This window comes from Musca autumnalis, unplaced genomic scaffold (genome assembly GCF_047663935.1).
Source record: "Musca autumnalis isolate F117 unplaced genomic scaffold, ASM4766393v1 scaffold_1, whole genome shotgun sequence".
NCBI classification, from domain to species: Eukaryota; Metazoa; Arthropoda; class Insecta; order Diptera; family Muscidae; genus Musca; species Musca autumnalis.
In genome coordinates, this window is record NW_027411644.1 from 291075618 (window position 1) to 291097033 (window position 21416).

The 21416-nt window shown below is 34.1% G+C and overlaps 1 protein-coding gene across 1 annotated transcript in view; it reads right to left on the reverse strand.

The window, feature by feature from the left end:
- The window catches only part of Octbeta2R (Octopamine beta2 receptor), a 653741-nt gene that overhangs the window by 612909 nt on the left and 19416 nt on the right, over positions 1-21416 (reverse strand). Inside the window, exon 2 of the mRNA XM_073961606.1 lies at positions 4854-4950. The gene's annotated coding sequence lies outside the window, so the exon portion shown is untranslated. The remainder of the gene's footprint in view (positions 1-4853; positions 4951-21416) is intronic.

Below are 21416 nucleotides of genomic sequence, written 5' to 3' on the forward strand. Positions count from 1 at the left end.
CATAAATTGGTACCGCCCAATATTCGGTATTTTTAGGGTTCTAGACGTAATAATCAATCAAAATGCCTGAATTTTCCAAATTTTACATTGAGGACCACATTTTGACGTATCCTTCATATAACTGAACCGCACAATGTCTCTTCTATATTTAAAAGGCTGAAATATATCACCTGCCCATTTGAAAAAATGCCAAAAACACCCTGAAAGGTATCCTTAGTATTTTGGGAACAAGTTCCAAATATGCAGAAAGATGCAGCTGATATTTTGGAAATAGAATCTTCAGACTACTAGTACTCTTTTAAAAAAATCGTTGGTGGAAAGAGTTTACATGAAATTTAATTATACTGAAGAAATGACATTTCAAAAGACCTTTAGTCAACACACGTATTCAATTATGAATCCAAAAAATTAACACACACAAAACTGTATAAAAACAAGTAAAAAAGTATCAGTCGGCTTGGCCCACAGAGATATACCCTCAGCCTGTGTGGATTGAAATACTCCACTCCAAATGTTTTTAATCCAGGATATTTCTCTTCTTCCTCTTGGCCTTTTTCCCTCAATTTTACATTTAATTATGCTCTGGATGACAGAATACTTTTCGATTCTCATTATGTGTCCCATATATGACATCTTTCTATTTTTTATGACATCAAGAAGTTGTCGTTTAGTGTTCATTCTTCTCAGGACTTCTTCATTTGGTACTCGGTCGGTCCAAGAGAGTCGGTCAGAGTTCTGCGATAAATCCACATTTCAAAGGCGTTAAATTTTTGTTCGTCTATTGACTTTATTGTCCATGTCTCGGCAGCATATCGTCGGTGTCATGCTTAAGTGTTCCATACGCCATTTCTGACTTTTTGAGATACAGGTGGTTTCTAAGGTTTTCCGGTATGCTCTTTCTGAATTTCTAGTCGGCTTTCTCCTATCTGCTCTATTTCCGAGATATCTACGCCTCGACGGGAAAGCTTCAACTTTTTTCAGTTATGAAATTAATATTTTTAAAACTTACAAGTTTAAAAACACATTTCAAAAATCAGAATTTTAATTTTCGATTTAGAAGTATTTAATTTATTGAGGCAAAGATGGAACATTTTTTGTCACTTTGTTCCATGTGATTTACAATATTTCACATTTGTGTCATAAGTGTGGATATGGAACAAATCGACAAAAATTCTTTTTTTTTAAATCTCTATAACTTTTATATTCCAATACATATACCTCTAAATTTTTGCAAATATGTTCTATATACTATTATCAATATTTCAAGTCAAAAATATAAATATTTGCTTTAGCCAGCTCCACACAGTTGTGACGCAAAACATTAAAATACGATTATCTCAAAACAGGCAAATGGCGTATGGAATACTTAAGCATGACACCGACGATATAGTAGAGTGGACCATGTACATATAACATTTTATGAAGCGCATTTTTGTTGTAATGTCGACTTGTTAATATTTTCCGATGGTTAAAAAAGGATTGCCTAGCTACTTCTATTCGGCATTTTATCTCTCTCGAGGCATCCCATTGGTCATTTATTAGGACCCCAAGATATTTAATATGCCTTATTATCCAAAGTGTGGACGAACACAGTATTAGGTTCGAGCTCTCCAGCCACTACATAGGTGCCATAGGGGTTTCTTACAACTTTCGGGCTGTTTTCTCAAGAAGTCCATACTTCTTCCCCCTGTAGAACTTTTACTTCTGTAATTGTGTGTAAGAGGTATCCGAAGGAGTGTACAAAAATAGTCCATATTCGAATCTGATCTATATATGGTAGATATATTAGGATGTGTAAAGTATGGACCAAATCGGTCACTCCCATCAAGAGTTATCGTGCGCACAATTTTTCCGAACATTTTTGAAGTTTTGTGGGGGAGGTACCTGAAAGAGTGGACATATATGGCTTATCTTCGAACTTAAACTAAGTTTGCACAAAATATTACGAATGCCACTTTGGACCGAATCGGTAGATCCGTTCGAGCGTTATCTGACGCTCCATCAACTACACACGGTGCTTTAGAGGTTTTTTGTACCTTTCAGGCTATTTTCTCTGGACTTGCCCCTGATAAAACTTATACCGTCGTATGGGGCCCAGTGAATACAAGTAGAACTTTTACTTCTGTAATTGTGTGTAAGAGGTATCCGAAGGAGTGTACAAAAATAGTCCATATTCGAATCTGATCTATATATGGTAGATATATTAGGATGTGTAAAGTATGGACCAAATCGGTCACTCCCATCAAGAGTTATCGTGCGCACAATTTTTCCGAACATTTTTGAAGTTTTGTGGGGGAGGTACCTGAAAGAGTGGACATATATGGCTTATCTTCGAACTTAAACTAAGTTTGCACAAAATATTACGAATGCCACTTTGGACCGAATCGGCAGATCCGTTCGAGCGTTATCTGACGCTCCATCAACTACACACGGTGCTTTAGAGGTTTTTTGTACCTTTCAGGCTATTTTCTCTGGACTTGCCCCTGATAAAACTTATACCGTCGTATGGGGCCCAGTGAATACAAGTTGCTACAGCAAAAATCAAACAGATTCGAGAGCAGGTCCTAAACTGAACTTTTCCAAAATGTTGTGTGGAAGGTACCCGAAGGATTGGACCGATTGAGTCCATACTGGAACCTCATCTAAGTCTGGTAGAAATTTCACTATGTGCAAATTATGGACCAAATAGGTTACTTCCTTCAAGAGTTATCGTGCGCACAATTTTTCCGAACATTTCCGAACTTTTGTGGGGGAGGTACCGGAAGGAGTGGACCGATATAACCCAGCTTCCAACTTAAACTAAGTTTGAACAAAATATTACGAAAGCCAAATTTTGGACCGAATCGGTTGATCGGTTCGAGAGTTATCGTGCGCTCCAGACAGACAGACATACGGACGGACATGGCTAAATCAACTCCAAATTGTCTGAAACACATTTCGTCCAAACATACTTGGGGTCTAAAACCATTATTTCGATGAGACACATTTGCCCGTATGAAAGTGTATATACCCTCGTTGTCATAAATGCTGAGGGTATAATTAAGTTAATACATTGTTATTCAATATTCGAATTCAGTTTGGTCAATATAGAGTTCATTTAGTTTGATATTAATATTTTACTTTCACCTAACTTTTTCACTGAATTCACCTCGAAATCCAATCTGTTAAATTTTGAATTTTTTGATGCGATTGTCAAAGAGTACAGTAATAAGTAATCCATAACAAATTTATTTTAGAGAAATTTAAAATGTTAGGAATAGATATGAACACATTTGGTAGCAAAAATTAGACTTTAATTTTTTGGATCGATGACTCCGTGTAAAACATACACCCAGTGTCAGATTAAGCAGAAAAACGAACACACAAACATATAAATACTGTTACAACAACATAATGTGGGCCCACAATGACGATTTTTTGTAAGTATGTCTGATGCCCAAAACTCTAAATCCAAAATTACAGGTACATTGAATAAAAATGGTGCCGTTAGCATTCAATTTTCCTTTCATCGCGGATATAGTTATGTAGAGCCTGTACGTAAATACGGTCATGGCTTTTCTGTGCAAGATCATTTTTGCTATATATAAGCCTCTGCTCCCACCTTCCCATACAAGTGGGATTACTGTGCGACGTGGGACTACTGTGCGACAGAATATAATAAAAATATATTGGAAATCTTCAAGCATGGCATGTTTGAAGAATATTTGTTGCTTTGAATTTGCCACAGATTCTTCGATTCTTGTCTCTGGCAGAGACTACAGTATCCATTTTTTACTCGTTTTTTGCATTAATGAAATGGGCCATTTATTTGAAATATAAAATGTAAATTTCCTTTTTTATACTCCAATTTTTACCGACCATGGTTAGCTCCTTTGTGTTGATTAAATATTTTCTGATTTATGTTGACCATTACGAAAAAAGACCTTGTAACATTTCCTTTATTTATGTCAATAGCTGACCTTTTAAAAATGACAAACTCAGTTCTTTAAAAAGGAATACATTCTTCAGCTATACATTTTTTTATGAGAATTACAATAAAAGCAAAATATTTTATTAGCTTTGACATAGCAACAAGTTGTCAGGACGATATAAAGCTGTTTCATTGAATATTGATTGGAAAAAGAAGAAAGCTGAATGTTTTTGACTTATTTTAGCATTTCAGCTTTTTTATATTCAGCAGAACCTTTCGTTGATTATCCTGTATTATTAACTTATTGTTCTTTTTATTAGAATTGTCGGTATTTGGGAGAGTTCATTTTTTTTGGTGTTGTGAAACACGTGCCATGGACAAATTTCGTTTTTCTCCTACTTTTTCGTTTTTGATTGGAAGTAGTCATGCGTGTAACCACTGTTCAGTGAATGTTTTATAACTTTTTTTATTACTGCAGAAATTTCTTGTTGGTTGTTTTTTACCCCTATGTCCTTTGCGGAGAGGAGAAGGGCAAAAATCAAATGTTATGTCTTTGATTATGTATGTAGTTTCTGTTTTGTTAGAAGACAAACATACAAATAAGAATTTTATTTCTTTCTTTTGATTTCTTCTTTTGCTCCACATTTTTCCTTGTCTTTATTTTTGCAACTTCATCTTCTTTTTCTTCTGGAATGTTCCAATTATACCTTTAACATCCTTGGGTAACCAAACCAGACCAAATTACATGTTCTAGTTATTAGTCCAAGATCCTTTTACCACCTACCTACCTATGACTTGTAACCTGGAGTACATTGTTTGCTTAGGTAGAGTTTAAATTGCTCCTCAAGTGTTTCAAAATAATACCGAGTATAATTTCAATGGTTTTCCATGTACTCTTGTTATTCGTATTTAATTGAAAATCTCAAATAGCTTCTTTACTTACCGGTATTGTTTTTGATGTTGAGGTTGCTCTTGGTGGTCTATCATAGGAATTCCTTGTTGGCAAAGTTATTGACGTAAACAAGCATCCTGTGGTCTTCCTGTGTTTCGGGTAAAAGCAGAAGAAGAAAACGTAAACTTTTCTAAGAGTTTAAGGTTGCTCTGCTTTCCATGTTTTATCTTGACACTTTTTTCCAAATACTGAGCGGGCAGGGTGGTTGGGTGAGTGTGTGTATTTGAGAGGTTTGCGAGGAATGTTTTTCTTATTTTCTTTTTAGTTGTTATTCAAAAGTTTTGTAGGACAGTTTTTTCGTTGTTGTTGTTGTTAGATTTTTTTATTTTGTTATTTTGAAGAATTTAAAATTTCCGGCAGGATTAAGTGTTGAATACTTTCCAGCTATGCCAGCCAGTCTCCGGATAACCAAATCGAATGTTAAGCAAACGAACCGTTAACACAAAGTAGGACAACAACAAAACACAGGCAGCACAAATAATACCAAAATCTGGTTTTAATTTAAATTCGCTACAGGATAGGCTTGGAAAATTGTTCCTTTTTCTTTCCTTTTTTCTGTTGTTGTTATCATGGAAAACTTAGAGCTAAATTTAATTGCCACCCAAAATATTTCACAAGTCGTAGTTGCTTTCGTTAATGGTCTCTATGGTAGGTCTTTCCAGAGCTATCAACACCAGTCCACTGTGTTGTGGACTGTAACGAAAATAGATTGTAGCTTTCAGAGAAGAAGACTTTCAAGTAAATTTGTGTTTTTTTTTGTAGTTATATAAAACAATGCCCCGTTAATGAAAGCCGAAAGGATAGTATTTGCAAGAAAAAAAAAGACAAAACTTTTTGAATGTACAGATTTTTTAGAAATTATGAAAATAAACACATTGTCTCTGTGTGACAATGAAGTTTGGTAAATTAAATTTTTGTGTGCCAAAAATTTTTGAAAGATCTTCTAACTGATGTCAAGACAGTAAACTATCAGTTGAAGTCTAATGGCATCATTATGATAAAAAATATACATCAGTTGATTGAAAAAAATCTTGGCTGTAAAAACACAATATTTGGAACCGTAGTTAAATATGTTCATGTATATTGAAGATTTTTGTATGCACACAGAACCCATCAATCTTAGGCATTAACATTTTCATAAATCGGTTAATACAGTACAGTGTGGCGATCCCCTAAGAGGTATTGACAACAGGTCTATCAATATCGTGGACGAAAAACAACGATTTTGAGTAGAGTTCAAACCGTAGGCAAAATCTGGAATTTCGTGAAAGAAACATTTTTGTCCACAGAACTCAAAGGGAAAATTATTTTTAAGACAAAAGAATCAAAGTCAAGATTTCATTTCCTATAGATTAGACCACAAAAGGAGCAGGTCAGAAATAAACTGGAACATCAACAACGACGTACATAGGAGAAAAGTATGTTCAAAGTCGATTAAAACTCCTAAAAAGCTCATTTACAATCCGATTGAAATAATTTGTTGCATAATTCATATCTTCGGTCCAAGGACAGTTTTTATAGAAAATAATGAAACTTGGTTCAGATGTACGATATGAGGTAAATAATTCACCAAAAGCTCAATATAAGTCCAATCAAGCTGTAAATTGATACATGCATCCAGAACTGGTCTAGAATACAGTATGTCAATTTTTGTTCAAATCGGTTCAGATTTATATAGTCCTAGATATTCATTCGATTTTTTTATTTCTACTTAAATTATTCCAATTTTATATGAAAAAAACCGCGATGTTTTCGGAATGGCGCAAACGTGTATTAATAATTTTGATTTAGTCTGGTATATAGAAGTTCAGGTTGTAACGCAGGCCTAAATTTAGTGTTGGCAAACGCTGGCATAACTAATTCCAATTTTACTTTAACAAAAAACGTGATTTTCGGAATGGCGCTAACATATACCAACAGTTTGGATTTGGTCTGATAAATGAGAGCCCCGGTTATAAGACAGACCAAAATTTGGTGTTGGCAAAAGTTGAAACAAATATTTTTTTAATTTTTTAAAATTGCTTTACAAATTTTTTTTTTTCAATTTTACTTGGGGAAAACCCTGATTTTTCAGAATGACAGAAATATTTATTAATAATGTTGATTTAGTCTGATATATAGGGGTTCTGGTTATAAGTAGACCGCAGAATTTTATGCAACCCCTATTTTTGGTCCGATTCATGTCAAATTTTAGGACTGGGCATATTTTTGGCTTCTGATAAATTGCAATCGAAACATATGATATATGCAAAATTATGCAAAATGCATAAATTTTTGCATATGCAAAATGTATGCATTTTATATGTTTTCTTAAGCAACAAATCTTTCAATAAAATGTACAAACATTTTTGTATGTACAATTTTCTGTTTAAAATTCTTTTCAGACAAGTCAATAAAATAGAGAAACCACAGCCTCAACTTTCAAAATACAGAAAATCGGGAGGTATCGTTCTATGGGGGCTATATGAAGGCCTGAACCTAAACCGACAAATTTAAGGTGGAAAGTTGTTTACCCCCAAGGAGGACTTAATACCAAATTTGAGCTATTTTGGCGGGATTGAGCCCACAACCTTCAAAATACAGGATATCGTGAGGTACCCTTCTATGGGGGTTATATGAAGACGTAAACCTATACCGAAAAATTGCAGGTGGACAGTTTTATACCCGCAACAAAGACTAAATGGCAAATTTCACCCATTTCGGAGGGATATTGAGGCCAGAAACTTCAAAATACCAGAAATCCGGAGGTACCGTTCTATGGGCGCTATATGAAGACGTGGACCTATACTGACAAATTTCAGGTGGAAAGTTTTATACTCCCAACGAAGACCTTATACAAAATGTCAGCCATTTAAGTGTGATGTTGAGGCCACAGCCTTCAAAATACCAGAAATCGGGAGGTACCGTTCTATGGGGGCTATATAAAGACATGGAGCCATGCGGACAAATTTCAGGTGTAAAGTTTCATACCCCTAACAAATACTTAATGCTACATTTCAGCCATTTCTGTTGGATTTTTAGACCCCAAAGCCTTGTATATATTATTGCATATGGTTTTGCATATGCTCGTTTTATACAAATATGTAAAAATATGTCAAAATATGCACGATATGCAAAATATGCAAACATTTCTGCTCCTAATTCGTTTTATTTTGTGATAAAACGAGTTTCTGCCTAATCAGATTTTCTCTACGCCCATCCTAACCATTTGCATAGGATTCCGCTGTCTAGTTATAAGGCAGACCATTATTTAGTGCTGGCAAACGTTGCCATAATATTTTTATACCCTCAGCATTTATCCTAACAAGGGTATATAATATACACTTTCATACGGGCAAAATGTGCCTCATCGAAATAATGGTTTTAGGTCCCAAGCATGTTTGGACGAAATCCGTTTCAGACAATTTGGAGTTGGTTTAGCAATGTCCGTCCGTCTGTCTGCCTGGCTGGTAAGCGCACGATAATTCTCGAACGGATCAACCGATTCGATCCGAAATTTGGTTTTCGTAATATTTTGCCCAAACTTAGTTTATGTTCGAAGATGGGTAATATCGGTCCACCCTTCCGGTGCCTCTCGCACAAAAGTTCGAAAATGTTCGGAAAATTTGTGCGCACAATAACTTTGAATCGGTCCACTCCTTCGGGTACTTTCCACACAAAATTTCGGTAAAGTTCAGTTTAGAACCTGCTCTCGATTCGCTTTGATTTTTGTTGTACCAACTTTTATTCACTGCCCTACATACGATGGTACAAGTTTAATCAGGGGAAAGTCCATACTTCCTGAGATAATAACCTGAAATATGCAAAAAAAAAACCAATAATACCGAGTGTAAAATTTTGTAATATTTTGTCCAAATATAGTTTAAGTTCGAAGATAAGCCAAATCGGTCCCCTCCTTCAGGTACCTCCCACACAAAAGTTCAAATATGTTCGAAAAAATTGTGCGAACGACAAATCTTGAAGAGAGTGGCTGATTTGGTCCATACTTTACACATCCTAATATATATACCAGATATAGATTAGGTTCGAATATGGACTATATTTGTCTACTTCTTCGGGTACCTCTCACACAAAATTTAGGATAAGTTCACTTTAAGACCTGCTCTCGAATCACTTTGATTTTTTTGAAGCAACTTGCATTCGCTGCCTCAATTACGACGGTAAAAGTTTTTTCAGGGGCAAGTCCATACTTTTTGAGAAAACAGCCCGAAAGTTGTGAAAACCCCGCTATGGCACCATATGCAGTGGTTGGAGAGCACGATAACTCTCGAACTGGTCAACCGATGTGGTCCAAATTTAGTTTCAGTTCAAATATGGGCAATACTGGTCCACAACTTCCGATACTTACCCCCAATATTTAAAAATGTTTACTAAAATTGTATGCAAGATATCTCTTGAGCGGGACAACCAATTTGGTCCAAACTTTGGATCTCCTAATATTTTGTCCAACATTAATTTAACTTCTAAATTGGCCTAATCGTTCCTCTCCTTAGGGTACTTCCCCCACAAAAGTTCAACGTTTATGTCTAACTGCAGTTTACGGTCTCCTCGAAGATCTTTTGGAAATGTATACAGATGATGTTCGTTGTGGTCCTGCTTACAGCGACATTATGTTTTCCGTGGACAAGTCCATCCAAGCCCATCCATGTCGTACTGGTCTAGAATTTATACGATGATCCAATTAAATGACTAGTGGGCGCCATATCTATCGAAAAGATATCACTACCAAAATAAAATCTACTGACACATTGGACTACAGTGCCCGATATAAACATAGGTTCACATGTAAATTTGTAATTTTTTCATAATTCAGAATACTTTTATAGGATTTTATAATTTTGTATTTTGGAGTTGGGCATTCCCCATGATGTCAGTATATCAGTTATTTGGTTTTGCGACAAAATAAAAATTTAAAAAAATGTTTCCTTATTTTAGGTGCGAAATAATGATAGGTTCAGGGCAATTTTTGCGGATTCACACGTATAAATTTGAGGAAAACTTTTTACAAATCGTTGTTTTTTTTAGATCGCCGATGTCCAACGAGTAATTTAGTTAAAATGTTGTCCGCGAATTATTTTCAAAATGCAGATTTGTTCAACACTTTAAAGCAGTTTTGAAGAAACAAATTTTTAACGTGGGAGAGGAGGTGAATCTGTTGTTGTCAGAGGCAAGGATCATTTCAGATTGCATGAAAAGAGTATCAATCAAAAAACTAAATCCAGTTTTGTAAAAAGTTTCCTAAATTGGGCGCAAATTTCAACGCCAAAGAAGTCTGGAGGGTTCTCCAATGCCACTTTGACGGCAAGAATCGCTTATTTTTCCCATTATTGCAGTTTAAATAATTTTACATCTCAAAACAACAGTCAACTTGATCTTCAGGTATCGAAAATGCGACGTAAACAAACGTTAGTAAGCTCGAATCGACCGAGGAAGAATAAAAAATTGCCAAGGAAAACAGCAATCGGGCCTGAAGAAGAACAGACGTAGGTTTAGGTAAAAATGCTTATGAAAAATGGATGGGAAATTGTTTGAGTAATAGAAAAATCCATCCTAGCCATTTTGCACGAGAGTTCACAAAATTTTTAGTCGAAATCTGGCGGTTTTCTTTTTTGGGCTCGGTTGCAGTTTTACTTGGCAATTTTTGTTTCTTCCTTGGTCGATTCGAGCTTACTAACGTTTGTTTACATCGCATTTTCGATACCTGAAGATCAAGTTGACTGTTGTTTTGAGATGCAAAATTATTTTAACTGCAATAAATGGGAAAAATAAGCGATTCTTGCCGCCAAAATGGCTTTGGAGAACCCTCCAGACTTTTTGACGTTGAAATTTGCGCCCAATTTATGAAACTTTTTACAAAACTTGATTTAGTTTTTTGATTGATACTCTTTTCATGCAATCTGAAATGATCCTTGCCTCTGACAAAAACAGATTCACCTCCTCTCCCACGTTAAAAATTTGTTTCTTAAAAACTGCTTTAAAGTGTTGAACAAATCTGCATTTTGAAAATAATTCGCGGACAACATATTAACTAAATTACTCGTTGTACATCGGCGATCTAAAAAAACAACGATTTGTAAAAAGTTTTCCTCAAATTTATACGTGTAAATCCCCAATAATTTCCCTGAACCTATCATTATTTCGCACCAAAAATAAGGGACAAAAATTTAAAATTTTACAAATTTTTATTTTGTCGCCAAATTAAATAATTGATATATTGATATCATGGGGAGTGTCCAACTCCATAATACAAAATTATAAAATCTATAAAAGTCATCGGAATTATGGAAAAAAAATAGAAATTTACATGTGAACCTATGTTTATTTCGGGCACTTTTGAACTTTAATCCTAATCCGAATTTTTGTGGGTAAATGCATATGTCCAAAAGGTGCCGTGACATAACTCTCAACGGAGATAACTCCCAAAACGATTTTGGGAGTTGAAAAGCACCGCAGGCGAAAATATTTTTGAAAAAATCGCGCGATTTTTTACAAAAATATTTTCACAATTTAAGAAGATAAAAAGTTTTTATAAAAATATTCAAATACTTTCTGAAAATCGCCGCAGGCGATAATATTTTTGAAAAGATCGCGCAATTTTTTACAAAAATATTTTCACAATTGAAGAAGATAAAAAGTTTTTGTAAAAATATTCAAATATTTTTTAAAAAACTGAAAGCGCCGCATGCGAAAATATTTTTGAAAAAAAATCGCGTGATTTTTTACAAAAATATTTTCACAATTTAAGAAAATAAAAAGTTTTTTTTTAAATAGTCAAATACTTTCTGATAAATGAAAAGCGCCACAGGCAAAAATATTAAAAAAAAATCGCGCAATTTTTTACAAAAATATTTTCACAATTTAAGAAGATAAAAAGTTTTTGTAAAAATATTCGTTATATTTGAAAATATTTCACAATTTAAGAAAAAAAGTTTTTGTAAAAATATTCAAAAATATTTTCACAATTTAAGGAGATAAAAAGTCGAAAATATTTTTGAAAAAAAATCGCGCGATTTTTTAGAAAAATATGTTCACAATTTAAGAAGATAAAAAGTGTTTGTACAAATAGTCAAATAATTTCTAAAAAACGAAAATATTTTTTTAAAATTGCGCGATTTTCTTAACAAATATTTTTAAAATTTAAAACTTCTCCTAAGATAATTTTGGGCATAATTTCGTTTTTAAATAATTTTATGAAATCAGGAGGGTTTTTGTGGATACTTCGGCATTGGTTGGCACTTAGGCCATCTCAAATGTATAATTCCGTTTACATTCTAATTTTTTATCTAAAATTTTAAAAAAATGTTAACTATAAACTTCAAAATTAAGCAAAGTAATAATTTATAAATTAAGAAAAAAATCGTTGGTAGTTATGTCCGCTTTGCTTCACGGACATAACTCCCAACGAATTTTGGGAGTTATGTCCTCAAAGCGCAGCGGACATAACGCCCAAATTAATTTTGGGAGTTATGTCCGGGCACCGTCCAAAATGGCCCACAAAATTCTGAAAAGACCCTATATACATTCGATCTGTCCGTAGATGAATGTTTTAATTCACATAGGCTGATGGTATATCTTTGTCGGCAAAGCCGGCTGACTCTTTTTTATTTTTTGACAATTTTTTATAAAATGATAATTTTTTAATTTGAAAACTAAACATATCAGATTAAAGGACAGCTATCTGAAAATGTATTGAAAACATGCAAAAAACGTGGAATTATTTAGATATGTGTATCAGATGATAAGAAAAAAATTAGTTTAAAACTTCAAAATACAGTCGACAGTGAAATCGAGTTTCACCACCATTCGATTTTTAGGTCATTTTCTCACAATTTACTCCGCATTAGTGAAACTCCGTATAACTGCAAATATCGGATTACTGAAATACCATTTAAGTCAATTTATGCACTTGCTGTTATATGGGGGTTAAACCGAAACATGGGCCGATATAGCCCGCCTATCTGCATATTCATCTGTCAGCAAACAAGAGAAGCATATGTGCAAAGTCCTATCTATTTTTGTGTTCGAGCCTGATAATATCAATTATCGGACATGTCTTTATTGACTCAGAATTATTGTCCTGATCAAGAAGGTATATACTTTATAAGGTCGCAAATGATTAGTTCAACTTAACATATCCATACCATGGTGGAGTGTACAAAAACCTTCCAATGGGAAAAGAATGTCTTGCACGTACTCATGCCTAGGTTGTTGTAATTCTAATTACACCCATTTACTACAGGAAAATTAATGCTAATTTTTAAATGGCAACAAAATTACACAATTCCCTCAATAATTGTTCACTTACAAAGCGAAATTTTATTTCCACTTTAATAAATTGTTCTCATTTTTCAACGCAAATTACTGAACAATCAACTATAACAATTATTGTGTATGAAAAATTATTTTTTGTTTGTTTTGGTTTTGAGGAGAAATTATGAAAATTTGCAAATGTCACATTTATGTTTAATTTGATAATACACATTAGGTATTGTCATATGTATGTGATTTTTCCTAATGCATCCAAACGATAATTATGTTAAATCCACGCAAACACACACACACACACACACTCTGCAACCAGAAAATAAAAACCCAAACAAATGATAATGAAATGTCCCAACGTTAGCCTCAAGCCTCAATTTGCAATTTGTTGATTTGATTTTAGTTGGTTGGTTGGAAAGAACATTGTGAAAATTATATCCGGCAGTTTTTGTCTATTTTCACAATGGCAAATACTGTGTTGTTGAACAAAAATTAATGTCATTTAAAGTGATTGCATTTTGAGTGCATTATGTAGTAGCCTAATTTCATTATATAAAGGTTTCGAGCGGGAAAAACTATTTGGCGAAACTGTTTAATAATGACAATTATTTGTTGTATATTTACATGTGGGTTTTACATTGAAAAATTGACAGTTTAAATGGTTATAGAGCAGTTAAAATTTTTAGTAATGGGACTTTAATGATTTTGTAATAACTTCATTAGTAAGTGTATATTATTAACTTTTATTTGGAAATAAATTTAAACATGAAATTATGAAAAATTGTTAAATGTGAAAAAATGTTGTGGGCAAAGTAGGGGACGACATAAATATATCAGAATAGATACTACTTTGCAACATTAAACAAAAATATTGTTACGAATGTAAGTGGTAGACTTAAATAAATTTAGATGAATTTCTGTTAATTTAAGAAATTAAATTGTAACGTAAATTTTCATTAAGCATTTAGTTTATTTAAATCAAATTTACAACAACAATTACTCTAGTTGTAAACACTCACCGGTCTGTTTGTATGTGCGTACATGTGTGTATTTGTCAATTGGTTAGCATTTCGCCTGCACATTGTAGAAGCTCCTAGATCAAGGAGACTAGTACAGTCTATGTATCAGCGGGCCCATATAAATACGGGAAAGGAAAAGCTGGGAGTTAGTTGTGAATAATCAACCGCGAGATTTAAACCGTAAGTGTAAACTAAGTGTAAATAAGTAACATGAATAGAGTTAGGCTTTGTGCTTACTGGAGAAAAGCTGTGTGCTAGTAGAGAAATAAAGTCTTGTGTATATAACTGAAGTGAATAAGCATTGTAGAATCGTAATCCAAAACGAACCCAGTTTTATTTGGTACAAATCGTACTGGGGAATAAAACAACGTCTACACGGAATTAAGTTCAAAACCTAATTCCGTAACAATATTAACGAATTTGTTGACTTTTAACATGCTTTTTTATTACTCAAAAATAATGTTTGTCTCTTTGTAGGTATTTTCTAACAATGTACTTTCTAAGCTATGACAATTGTTTAACCTATCTCCCTCCCAATTCACCAACACTTCTAAAAACTACCCCATAGACATTATTAACCGCCCTGCAGCCAGCTAGCCAGCCTTAACAACTCAGCAATATTTCAAAATTTAACCACCGTCATTGTTCTGTTCTGGCCTCATAAATCCAACACTTAACCATAAATCAATTGAAGCAATTGACCGCACTTTAGATCCAGGCACCCTATGGCCATTCTAGGCCACAATTTTTCCTGCCTGATAACAAGCACACACAATGAAACGAATCGAACTTCAATGATAACAATCATTAGCACTATAGGATATACCAAAAAAATGCAAAAACATAAATTATTTCGTGGCAGCAGAAAAATTGATTTGTTGTCGTCCATGCTGTGATTTATTACAAAAACAAAAGGCAAAAGTCATTTATATTAAAATCGTCACCTACAACTACCGACTGTTATTGCTTTTAGCATTTTTTTTTTACATTTTTTTCATTTTGTTTTTATTTTAATTTTGTGATGACGCTTAGATGTCTGTGTCAAGTAAATTGGCTTCGTTTTGTTTTTATTTTTTTTCACATTTTCCATTACACACTCAAAAACAAAATAATTTATTTCCACAAATCAAACAGATAAGGTGCCGGAGTGAGTGACTGAGAGCAATTGAGACCCCTAATGCCATGTTCATACAGCAGGCGTGTTAATTTATGTTCGCACAATTTATTAATAATTGTTCTTTTTTTACCTTTGTTTGTCAAGAAGATTTAGATGTTGTATCTTTTGTTTTATTTTGCTTTTATCCGAAAAATATGTACACTGGATTTTTATGGTTTATTTTGTTTGCAACTTTTATTTATTTTCTTGTAGACAAGTAAAATATCTTTTTGCAACAAATTTGCATTTTTATTTTCTGGCCATTGTTTTGTCTGTCAGCAATAACAGATATTTTTTATGAACACAGATAATACAGCAAATGAAAAAAAAACTATAACAAAATACTTTGTTGCACCACTTTGCTGTCTAAAAAAACCAAAAAAGAAGAAAGAAAAATTACTGAACTTGCTTCACGCCAATAAACACAAATATTGTAATTTTCTCACGTCAACGTGCTTATAAATTTGTACTTGTTGTTGTTAATGTTTAAGATTTACTCATATTCTTAAAACTTTGTTTGAGTCGACTCTTCAAGCCTTCACACATGTGTACAGTCAATAATTTCAATTACCAAAAAATAGGATAGAGTGTTTTGTTAACCATACTAAAATATTATTTTAGAAGGAGCATTGAAATGGCCCCAAGTAATCAATAAAACAAACAAGCAAAGATAATAGTCGGGACGGAAGCGATTATGGACACACGCTTTTCGCGGTTCTGCAGTTTTTAGGGAGATGCTACCAAAAATGTCTACACAATGTATATAAATTTCGGTATTCAGTCAGAGTAAAATTTTTTTCTAATTTTTCTGGAAATTTTTAATCGTTGTATAGATATATAGCATATAATATAAATATAAAAAAATATATATCCATCGCAAAATTGTGCAGAAATCGATTTTGCTGCCCAAAACCTGAAATTTGTGGTCTTCATCGATTTTTAATTTCTATATGGACTTCGATAGTAAACATATTGAAACAAAGGAAACAATAATATTAGGTCAAAATATTGGAAGGTGTGGGAGTGCTGCGCTACAAAAAAGAGAAACCTTTTTCACGGAAACTATTCTTAAAGTAGGTTTATTGTATTTTTTTCAGGGTGGTGCAATGGTATGCACATTCTCCTTGCACGCCCGGTGGCAAAAATATGTTAGCCATTCGGACTCGACGATAACCCGTAGGTCCCATATCATTGAATTTTTTACTTAGCTGGCTCATTACAGAACATTTGTTCTATAAACCGAACTAAGAAAAGATCTCCAATTCTCTCTGTTTGTTGCATGCTCCATCGAAGCCTGCCCATTCTGCGCGCACCGCCAGGTGGCCAATATTTATACGCCTTTTTAGAGGGCTCATCATCGCTCATTCTTATGATATGGCCTAGCCAATTTTATCGTTGCATCTCCATACGTTTATTTATACTGATGTCATTGTATAGCAGATACAGCTCGTGATTCATACTACGTTGATATTAACCGTCAACGAAAATTGGTCCGCAGCTCTTAAAAAAAAAAAATCTCTCAAAAACACCAACCGCTGCTTTGTTTGCTTGCGCAAGTACCAGGCTTTGGAACCATGGGTAGTATTTTTTAAAGCATTGTTTTTGTTTGACGAGATGTGGTTTTGTTTTTAACGGCTTACTTAAGCCAAAATATCATACCATCAGCATTTAGGCTAAAGAGGGTATTTACACTTTGATACGACCAAAAATGTGCCTCATTGGTTTTAGACCCCAAGTATGTTTGTACGATATCCGTTTCAGACAATTTTGAGTAGATCTAGCAATGTCTGTCTGTCTGGCTGGTGCGCACGATAACTCTCGAACGGATCAATCGATTCAGTTCAAAATTTGGGTATCGAAATATTTTGTCCAGATTTGATTTAAGTTCGAAGATGGGCCATATAGGTCCACTCCTTCAGGTACCTGCTCCACAAATGTTCAAAAATTGTCGCAAAATTTGTTCGCACGATAACTCTCGAAGGAAGTAACCGAATTGAACCAAACTTTTCATATGGTAATACTACCTCTAGGCATACATCAGGTTCGAATATGGATTATATCGGTCCACTCCTTCAGGTGCCTCCCACACAAAATTTGAAATAAGTGCAGTTTAGTGACACTTCACGAATCATTATGAAATTTTTCGTGCGGCCCCCGTTACGTCATTATAATTTTTTTCGAGGGCAAGTCCATAGTTACCGAGATAATGGCGCATAACCTCAAAAAAACGCTGCACTATGTGGCGAGTTCAAATAAACGGTGGCCAAATATAAAAGGAGTTGGCGTTGGCAGATGAATTTTGGAATAAATACTTATAGTTCACTGACAATGTCGAGAGCAAAATTTGGGTCCGTCCACATTTTGGGATAGTCTCCATGCAACGGTTCTTCTTAATGTTTCGGTATTTTGAATATTTTAGCTAAACTTATCAACCAAATTGGTTGTATTTTGAGATGCGGGGATTTCACTTTACAAAAAACTTTTCCGATTAAAATTATGGACATAGGTCCACGTGTTGATATAGACCCCATATAACGGCACCTCCCGATTTTCGGAATTTTGAATATTTTATATATTTTTCACGCCCAACTACGCCGAAATTTTGCATTGAGGGTTTCCAATGAACCAAAAAACTTTTCTGATAAAAATTATGTACATAGGTCCACGTTTTGATTAGCTCCAATAGAACGGTATCGCCCGATTTTCGGTATTTTCACGGTTTTAGCCACATTAAACAACCAATGTAGCTTATATTTGGTATTGAGTCTTCGCCAGGTCTTGCGAAATATTTTTACAGAGAATTGTTGGTATTGGTTCACGTTTTGATATAACCCTCGTGGAACGGTACCGCCTAATTTTCGAGTTTTTAAGGTTTTAGCCACATTATCCACCCAAAATTACAGAAATTTGGTGTTCAGTCTTCTTATATTTTTGCGAGTTTATTCAATACATCAAAATTTTGTCTTTAAATAAGAGAATTTCCTTAAAATTTTTTGACCGATTAATGGTCAATAAGAGGCACATTTTTTTAAAAAAATCGAAATTTTGACTTGACGGTGTATTCTTTTTTGGGGACAAGTCCATACTTTTTGAGATAATGGCCCTGGAGCTCCGAAAAATCTGCCGGCACTAACTAAACTTGTTTGTGCCTAACATAACACTCGCGTACATACTTGGATTATGTCTAAATATGGAACGTACATCGTATCACTCCTTAGGGTATCTCTCACACAAAATTTGGAACATGTAAATTTTAAGGTTTTTTATACCCTAGGCATTTATGCTAACGAGGGTATATGGTAATTTTCAAATTTCCTTTAAAATTCCATAGAAAAAAAATTAAATATTTTTTTGGCGAGCACATCCGCCATTTTTGGTACATGGATTACGAAAAAAATCGTGGTTTCAAATCTGTTCGCGTTCACAAAATTGGATGCTGCACTCAAAAGTTATGGAGGGTTTTAATCTCTTATAAAGAAAAAATATTTGAAAATTCCTATTGTGTTGTAATAAGAACATGTATATATGAATCGTTACCAGCATTTGATATCTATGCGTAGATGCTAAAATAGTTGCTAAATTTATTTTTATTTTCGCGGAAAATCAAAAAATATTGAAGAAATCTTGAAATAAATTGTATTTATTCTAAATCAGAGTCCATAAAAATCTCTAAACAAATAATTTAAAAATACGTACATAATCTAGACAACGCGTAGAAAAATGTGAGACCAAAATTATAAAGATCGCGTTTATAACTTGCATATTACAGCAACAACAAAGAACGGAAACATATTGTTGGAAATTATTTCAAAAATATATTTTTTGGTTAAATACGAAAAATTTGAAAAAAAAATTTTGTGAGTTATTCTATTATTTCGCTAAATTTCCATACAAATCCTGAAGTATTTTGCTTAAACTTCTACAAGAAAAGTAATTAGTCATTGTGGAAGTGTATTTGCTTTCTGTGATAAGCAATAGAAATAAGAAGTAGAGAGTAATATTGAAATTACAATCAAAGAAAAAACATAGAAGTTAAAAACCGTATAATTCGCGAATCCGTTTAAATCAGTTGAGGTGCACGTGATTTTCGGATACAGGGAGTCCATGTGTATCAATATGCATGGATTTTCCCATGTTTCATTCAGCGGCCAAAGTGTGCCATCAGTTGCATCTTACTATTCAAAAAACCTTCAAGTGGGCAAAAATTACGCGATGTGCATATGATTATAAGGTGCATCCGATTTCAATGGCAGCCTATTAAAAATACGTAAATATAAATTATTTTAGACAGATTCGCCAAGAACTGCGGATGTGCCACCACATTCTATTTTGGGATAAATAGGGATATTACTCCCGAATCTTTGTAATTTGTAACACACCTTTTTGGCAAATATTATAATCGCGTATAAAGGATTACATTTCTGTAAAAATAATCAAAGAAAATCGCGGTTCAATTCGCGGAATTGTCAAAATATATTTGTGCAGATTTTCCTACTTTCAGGGTATCTATATCCAGCGTTTTAGTAGATGGATTCGAACGCGGAGTGGCTTATTAGATCCGGCACGTAAAAAAACTAAAATCACGCGGGGTTCAGGGGTACCTGTACGACAGTTGTAAATTTTAAAGCTAAAAAATAGGTTTTTTCAGAAAATTTACGCACCAAATTTTCACATTTGGACTCCTATTACTAGGAAGCTGTACGGAGCACACTCATAAGATATACATCGAACGACGTGAAATCGCGAGTTCTACAATTCTATATACTTGTTTCAATTGTTATATAGTTGCACCTCTAATTATAAGAAAAATTCGAAAAACACTGAAATCAAAACTTCAAAATGTCAGCATCGATTTTAGGGGGATGCAGTGTATATATCGAAAAGTCATACACTAGAACCATGTTCCCAAGGCGTATTCTTTAGTTCTCTCTTTGAGCACAGGTTTGAGTTATGCGTGGTTTGGCCAGAAATCAAAAAAGAACACAAAAAAACTTGTTTACTTCAACACATTTTTCTCATTTTTTTATATTACCACCAACGCAGCTTCCACGAAAATTATTTGTTATGATCCATATTATGAGATCGTGGCTAAAACACTTCAATTAATATAAATATATTCATATTTTATAAAATATATTAACAGTTCGCGACTTATTAAATGGTAAACCTCAACTTCAACGATTGTAAACTTTTTTGAATATTACCATATAGACTTTCGTACGGGCAAAATCGAAATAATGGTTTTATACCCCAAGTATGTTTGGACGAAATGTGTTTCAGACAATTTGGAGTCGATTTAGCAATGTCCGTCCGTCTGTCTGTCTATCTGGCTGGTGCGCACGATAATTCTCAAACGGATGAACCGATTTGGTCTAAAAGTTGGCTATCGCAATATTTTGTCCAAACTTAGTTTAAGTTCGAAGAAGGGTTATATCGGTCCACTCCTTCCGGTACCTCCCTCATAAAAGTTCGAAAATGTTCGGAAAATTTGTGCGCACGATAACCCTTGAAGGGAGTAACCTACTTGGTCCATACTTTGCACATAGTGAAATTTCTACCAAACTTATATGAGGTTCCAATATGGACTCCATCGGTCCACGCCTTCGGGTACATCCGACATAAAATTTTGAAAAAGTTCAGTTCAGGATCTGCTCTCGAATCGTTTTGATTTTTGATTTGTATTCACGGCCTTCCATACGATGGTAAAAGTTTCATCAAGGGCAAGCCCATACTTCTTGATAAAATAGCCTGAAAGGTGCAAAAAAACCATATTACACCGTGTGTAGTTGTTGGAGCGCAGCATAACTGTCCGACGGATCTGCCGATTCGGTCCAACATTTGGCATTCGCAATATTTTGTGCAAACTTAGTTTAAGTTCGACGATAAGCCATATAGGTCCACTCCTTCAGGTACCTCCTCCACAAAAGTTCTCACACAAAATTTCGGATAAGTTCACTTTAAGACCTGATATCGAATCACTTTGATTTTTGTTGAAGCAACTTGCCCGAGGGGTGTAAAAACCCCCTATGGCACCATATGTAGTGGCTGGAGATCCACTTCCATAATGGTCAATGTCGATCCATTCCTTTTAGTATCTCCTCCGTAAAACTTTTGATC